Source organism: Cucumis melo, chromosome 2 (genome assembly GCF_025177605.1).
Source record: "Cucumis melo cultivar AY chromosome 2, USDA_Cmelo_AY_1.0, whole genome shotgun sequence".
NCBI lineage: Eukaryota > Viridiplantae > Streptophyta > Magnoliopsida > Cucurbitales > Cucurbitaceae > Cucumis > Cucumis melo.
Window position 1 is genome coordinate 4,011,088 of NC_066858.1, and position 7,480 is coordinate 4,018,567.

General features: G+C 33.4%; 1 long non-coding RNA gene across 3 annotated transcripts; it reads left to right on the forward strand.

The window, feature by feature from the left end:
• Positions 1 to 3,852: 3,852 nt before the first annotated feature.
• Positions 3,853 to 7,198, forward strand: LOC127148196 (uncharacterized). 3 transcript variants are annotated; one of them, XR_007819004.1, is made up of 5 exons: positions 3,858 to 4,284; positions 4,391 to 4,480; positions 4,562 to 4,661; positions 4,908 to 4,957; positions 5,729 to 6,069. It is a non-coding gene; the product is annotated as an uncharacterized LOC127148196 (long non-coding RNA). The 3 variants fall into 3 exon arrangements; XR_007819005.1 differs by lacking the exon at positions 5,729 to 6,069 and adding an exon at positions 6,887 to 7,198 and having other exon boundaries at positions 3,853 to 4,480; XR_007819003.1 differs by having other exon boundaries at positions 3,858 to 4,480.
• The last annotated feature ends 282 nt before the right edge of the window (positions 7,199 to 7,480 follow it).

The window sequence follows — 7,480 nt, forward strand, 5'->3', positions numbered from 1 at the left end:
TCGATAAAAGATATTATGAACAAATAAAAGAGATGAGGAAGAACTAATCGTAGCCCTAATTTTAATAAATAATATATGAGCAATTTACAGAAATAATATTATGGCTTAAAAAAAGGGGAAGAAGTACATACATAATTCTTGTTTTCCCTAAAGAAAAAATGAGGAGAATAGGAGAAGAAGATGAGGAGAAGATGATAAAAAAAAAAAAAAGAGAGAGAGAGAAGCAGACGAAGAGGGAGAAATCTAAAAGAACGAAACTGAAGAGAGAAGAGAAGGACGGTGGAGAAGAGGCAAAAGAAGACGAGGAGAAGAGAAGTAAGTGAATAGGAGAAATGGTGAAGAAGAACGATAGAGAAGAGAAGAAGAAAACGAAAAATGAAGGAGAACAATAAAGAAAAACGAAAGAGGAAGAGAAAACACCAAAGAAGGGTAATTTTGGAATAATAAAAAGAATAAAATAAGAAATATCAACCAAAATTAAAAAGTTGCTATATTTGCAAAATTGAAAATGTTAGTGCTAATATTGCTAAATTGGATTTTTATTGTGCCACCCAATACAATTTCCCTTTATAATATGTTCACTACAAGAAAAGGTATCTACTATGACAGTTCATTACATCCAAAATTAAAAGGAGGGAAGAAAAAACTGTCATAAAAGGTCAAAATGCTCGTTTTTGGCGGAAAAAGGCGGAATTTTTCGGATTTAAAGAATTTATGAAAATTTTTAAGTGTCATAAATCTATGACAAATTTTAACTATCATTGAATATAAATAATAAAATAATTTATTAATTATATATTTTCTTATCTCCTTTCTTATTAATAAAAAAGCCCTAACTTTTAATTCAATTTTTTACCACCAAATTTCTCCTTCTCCCACAATCTTCTGTCTGTCGCATGGTAATTTGAAAAGCCCTAACTTGTTCAACATTGTCTCTTCCGTCTGCGTGGTATTCATCGTCGCTCGCAAGCTGCCACCACCTCTTCTGTCTGCGTGTCATTTTGTCGTTGCTCGTGTTCATCGTCGTTCGTTGCTCGTGGTTACGTGTTCTGTTCGTGGTTGCTCGCAAGCCACCGCCGCCTCTTCCATCTGCACAGGTTTGTCTGCCACCGTCGTTCAAAAGTCACCGTTGTCGTTTCTGCCTTTTTTCAGTCCAATCTGCCGCCATCAACAGGTTATTAGCTCATTATTTATATCTTTATTGTTTTAATCTAAACATTTAACATAATAGTATCCCACCAATTCCTAGAGAACTTCCAACCCTAACTGATTGGAAAAATCTTTTGACTACAATATTTACAGAGGTATTCTACACTTGATTTACTCCAACAGTATGTTTGTTATGACCTGATTCTAGGATCTATTTTTCTCTCATTACTAAGGTGAAACTGAAGAGATATTTGGAGATGAAGGGCATATTTCCCTTTGCTAATTTTGTCACTAGAAGAAAATTGGGCTTTAATGTCAGTTGGAAAAAATGAATAGAGATGTTTAATGTCAGTTTTAAAAAAGCGGATCTTTGATGTTTGTTTTAAACCGACGTTAAAGATGAAAGATTCATGTCGGTTTTAAACCGACATTAAAGGGTCACTTTTTTAAAACTGACATTAAAGATAGTAAGAGATGCATTTAGGGTTTCACTTTTGTTAGGATTTTAAATCCCCAAACTCACACCCATCTCTCCCACGCGTCGGCCGAAAGCACACATGATGCCAACATTTTTACCTATTGTCGAACGTCCATCCGCCAGTTGCCATGTCTCCCAACCACGCTCAATCTGACCACCGTCACCGGATCTGACCATTTTGCTTTTATCATCTATCCTCCATCTTCATTCTTCTTCCCTTTTATTTCTATCTCCGTCCACCAGTCGACTATTCTCGTAACTCATAGCTATGGCAGCAGTTGGACACATCAAAATTTCTCATAACAAACGTGTTACACCAAGTTTTCACCGTCGACGAACAGAGTTAGAATATAGAGCATTAGCGACAACGTAAAAGGGAATTGAATTCGATCTTAATTTGAACTTGAATCTGCAATCCTCTATAATGGTTACCCATTTGAGTACGTTACTAACCCACTTCCATTTTTTCATTCTCAACTGTTTTTATTTTTTTTTTTTGTTCTTCGTCGTCATCAGTTCCAGATTCTCAGAGGCCCATGTCATTATTTATGTTTACGTGATTCTTTAAATACTTATTAATGGGCTAGATTTTGAGTGCTTTTTATCACAATTTTGATTTGATAAGAGGCCCAGGTGTGGTTTCTTTTAAGTCCGTCGTCAAGTTCACACGCACACCAACTGTTTGTAGAAATGTCAGGTCTTTTTCTTTTCCTTATTTGTTGAAGTACAGAGTGAATCCAAGTGGAAGCAGCTTGGTGAATTGGCTATGTCGATTGGAAAGGTTCCTTTCCTCATTTTGAACTGTTGCAAGCACTCATTTTTTGTGTATGTCGATTGACATTTGTTTCCTTGATTTGTTCCTTTGTTTCATTTGCAGTTGGACATGGCCGAGGAATGTTTGAAGTGCTGTAGATTATAGTGGTTTGTTATTGCTGTACTCTTCCCTAGGAGACGCTCAAGGCATATCACAACTTGCAACCCTTGCCAAGGAGCAAGGAAAGAACAACGTTGCATTCCTTTGTTTATTTATGTTGGGTAAATTGGAAGACGGCCTTCAGTTGTTAGTAGAAAGGTAAAAAACAAGAAAAATCTTCTTGCACATCATCCTCATGTTGAATAAAGTTAATTTTATATTATATAACTTAAAAAACTTACAATGTGTATGTATAATTTTTTGACAATAATCGGATTCCAGAAGCTGCTTTGATGGCTCGATCTTATCTTCCAAGCAAGGTATCAGAGATAGTTGCAATTTGGAGGAAAGACCTGAGTAAGGTAAACTAGATGGTTACCTCTCTATTGATGTTCTATTTATTTAAACTAGTTCATAACATGAAAATTTTGAAAATTTTAAGAACAAAATAGGAAAACATTCTTTTCCATAACCCCATTTATAAAATAGGAACAAGAATTTTGATTTCTTTATTTTTATACACGATTTGTACTAATTGTAAACTAAAGATTTTCAATCACTGAACCAATATTTGTAACACAATAGTATACTATGCATAATTAAGTATAAGGATATATAACAGTTACTCTTCATTGTCTAAAATAAGTTCTTGATTTTTTCAAAGCTTTATTATGACATGGTTACGTAGCTCCTTTACGAAGAACAAAACTTTTTAATCTTCATTATTTATAATGGTTTGAGTGTTCTAATTTATGGTATCACTTGCATCTTGATAACTTAAAAAGGACCATATCTGTATTGACAATGATTTTTAAATTATTTTTTATATTATGGATCGCAACCACACATATGTGAATGGATTCGCCAATTTAATTTATAGCTTTTACTTGGATAGTTGCCTCCTATTAGCATCAATTGTGCTTACTGGACTAAAAAACACTTTACATACTACTGCTTCTCAAGTTTCGATTAGTGAAGTTTTGGATTACAAGGTTTTTCTGTTTTGGTGCCCCTATATAATTTACCGACTTCTACAAGTTCTTTACTTGTTAGTGAATTATTACCTAGTTGTGGCCATTTCCAATACGTATTCCTACCACATAGGCCAAGAAAAACCAATCCAAAAGTCTACTTTTGGCCATCAATTATTTGCTCTTTAATTAGCTTTTTTCTACACTTGGAAGTAGATCACACTCATTCTTAGAATGGGAAGATTGGATTTTTGTCTGTAAAAGTTGGATTGGAGTATTCTTTTTCAGGTTATAGATAGTGAACATATGAGAAATTAGATATTGTGTAAACCCGATATTTTCTTGGTTTAATTTCTTTAAATGTGGAAAAAAAAAAGAAAAAAAAAATGGAAATTAAGTGTAAATATAAATATATATATTTATATATTAAATAGTTTTATTAAATTAATTAAAGAAAAGAAAGAAAAGAAAGGACAAAAAGAAGAAAAGGAGAAGAAAATTTCATTTTCTCTTTTCTTCTTCTTCTTCTCTTCCCTTCACCGCCAAGAGTTTGAAGACATCCAAGTTCCTTCTATTTTTTTTTCTTTTTCCTTCTTCAATTTGCAGAGAAATTCTAAGAGAGAGTTTGGAAGAAGAAGAGAAATTTTACTAGAATTTTTAGGTTGAAGAAGAGGAGGAGAACTCAAGCAAAGTGTATCAATGGCTGAATTTTAGTTCATTCTGCACATCACTGGTTTTTAATTCGGTTTGAACTCTTCAAAAGGAATTAAGAGGTGAGATTTACATTTACTGAAAGTTAACTCATTTTTAAACAAACTTTATGAAGAACGTTGGAGCAAATTCGGATATTCATTTGGTGCTTTTTGATGAAGAAAACAGGGCAGTTGGTTTTCACTCGAAATCAGGAGGTCTCTGGTTTTTCTTGTATTTCAGAGTGTATCGGTGGAGTTAGAATCTCTATTTATTATGGTTGGAAAGCTTATTCAATTTACTACAACTTTCATGAAGTAATTGTAAACCAAAAACGACTAAAAATTAGTTAAATTGTAGGAACAAGTTAAAGAGATCGTGTGCGCGCGATTCTGGAAGTGGTTCTGTTTTGAGGGTTATATGTGTTTATGCACGGGGAATCAGATTAATATGTCTTCAGGTAAGTTTTAGAGAATCTCAAAATGAAGAGTTTGATATAAAGAACACTCATTTTGGTTAAGTATTGAGAAAGTTATAGTCCTTTAAAGTTTATGTTAGAAATCTGGAAATTTTAGAGAATTGTTGAAATAGGATTTTATTTCTTAAGCTTTGTTTTCGTGAGCGTCATCTTTGGTGCGACATGTTATGTATATCTTTAGGAAACCAGAATGTTTAGGGTTTTAATACTCGGTTGGGTTGTTGGCAGGCCGAGAAGAATTAAACCGAGCTTATAGACCAAGGATCTAGCCCAAGACTGTGAGTGACAAAACCAACTTTGAAATATTTTCCATAACTGTTATTATGATTGAATGCGATAAATGTTTATTTACGAAGCCATGAAAGGTATTTGAATTTCATGACTATTTTCAAGTATACATTTGGAGACTAGATTTCTTAAAGAAATTTATGCTAGCACGTAGATATTAAATGTTTGGAAAGTATTTAAACCACAATATTTTAAGCAAAGCATGAATTAGTATGAAGTTTTGTTTTAAGAACTACAATTTTCCACGAAAGAGCTGAGTAAAGTTCGAGCTTTGTGTAAAATTTATAAGCAGGCATGTTTTAATATTTTATGATGATTTATGAAATTTTCATTAACTACATGACTGAGATCTTGAGCCTGAGGCTAGAGATTACCGTGTGCACACTGGTTAGATTTCGTTGTTGACATTGAGTGTAGTCCGTAACAACGATGCTGTCGTGAGTGCTGGGTGGGCCCCACTACATCGTAGTGCTTGTAAACGTTGTTGTACTAGGTGTACCCTACACAACGTAGATTCGTCATGTTAGTTAAAATGCTTCGATATACTTGATACGCCTTGCTAGATTTCAATGATGAACATGCTGAGTATTTAAGGAAGCTATTCTTACTATTACACATTTACATTTACGACTTGTATAAACAGATTTATATGTGTAAAGTTTTCACGTGCTCTTATCTTTAAATTCATAGTTTTAAACTGAGTCACTCACTGAGCTTCATAGCTCACCCTTTCCAAAATGTTTTACCCATTTTCCATGTAGAGATCGACTTCCCGGTGCCTGATAGACTGCCTTAGTCTGCGGAAGCTTCATTATCGATTGCCAGTACGTGTTTTGAGTTGGGCATAAAGTCTGTTGTGTTGTGATGTATTCACACCCTTGTATGTTATAGATACTCCACAGTTTGTATAAGCTTTAGGAGCTGTAGTTGTGTAAATTTTGTTGGTTATATTTTGATTAAGGTGTCTTTAGGTTTACTCGTGAAATCGGTAAATTTTGAGGTACACTTCATGTATGTGTTTGACTAGCTGTGTTTGACTAGCCTAGGATCCGCTGTGTTTTGTGGCATGTACAATAGTTTATATACTAGATTGGCAAGTTCATCACATGAAAGTTTTAAGCAGAGTCGACAGATACAGGTACAGAAAAACGTTGTTCGTCGGCTTCACGCCATCTTTCGGTCTAAGGTAGCAGGTAGTCCGGGAGGGGGTGTGACATATTGATTATAGCTATATTGGTTATGGAGTTGTTTGTTGTTTTGCTTTGTAATGTGGTTATGTTGTTCAAATCAGATTCTTGTTTTTGATGGCTCTATTGTAATAATTGTTGTTTAGCCATAAGAACACCCAAGAGATATATTGTTCTCTTTTCTGTGTAATCAAGCAAATCACAAGCACCAAATAATATGTAGGAAATTGATGGTTGAAGTTCAAGCTTCAGTCAACTGTTTGGAATTGAAGGTATTATACAAAAAAGTTTATCTTACCATGTTTCTCAATTTGTTTTTTAGGAAGACTTGAATGAACAAGTTACAATATTATCTTGGTAAGACTGTTATGTGGTTGCACTTGGTTTAGAAATTTTTTTTGGTGGTGTTGTTTCAAATACTGTTTAACAATTTAGAAAAGCGGGAAGTTTAATTATGTGAAGAAAAAACTGTTTTGGTGGTGACTTTATGTTTGGTTCTTTTGTTTGGCAATGAAAAGACTATTATGGTGGTGACTATTTCTCAAAATTTGACTTGGTTTTTGAAAAACATGAATAGAAAGTTGATAACAATTTGTTCATGGGAAGTTAACAAAATCTTACCTTTGTTTGGAACTATCATATCATCCTCATTTTGATATTTTGATATTTTTACTAGCAACTAGGTCATAACATTGTTACTTATCAATTCAACCATCTTGATGTCTTCTACAGGGAGTTATCACTAAACAAATGACTGCAATAGAAGAAATGGTTGCAAGTGAGTACAATTAGCCAGACCCTCATCTTTGTGACAAGATCTTGAAGTTAGTCATTTGTGAAGCGTTCTAGTTTGCTATTAGTTGCAGTTTTAGTTATTGCTCTCTCAATATATTCTTTTTCTTTCTTTCTTTTTTTTTTTTTCCAAAGGATGATCAGTGTAATAATTAAGCTTCATAATTTCTGTGTTTGGATCCAAGTTGTATATAAATGTACACATTATTAAGATTTCATTTTGTATATGTACAAGTAAAAGATTTCATTTTTAACTATTTGGTGTCATACAAAATGGACAATAATGCAAGGATTTAATAAAAATAAATTTGAAAAAACGACATTAAAGACATCGTTAATGTCGGTTTCAAAACGACATTAAAGACAGCTTTAATGTCGATTAAAAAAAATTAAAGACATCTTTAATGTCGGTGGAAAAACGACATTAAAGATGTATCATAAGCGACATTAAAGACATATTTAATGTCGGTTATCCACCGACATTAAAGATGAACCGATATTAAAGGCCTTCAATAACACCTTCAACGATGTCAG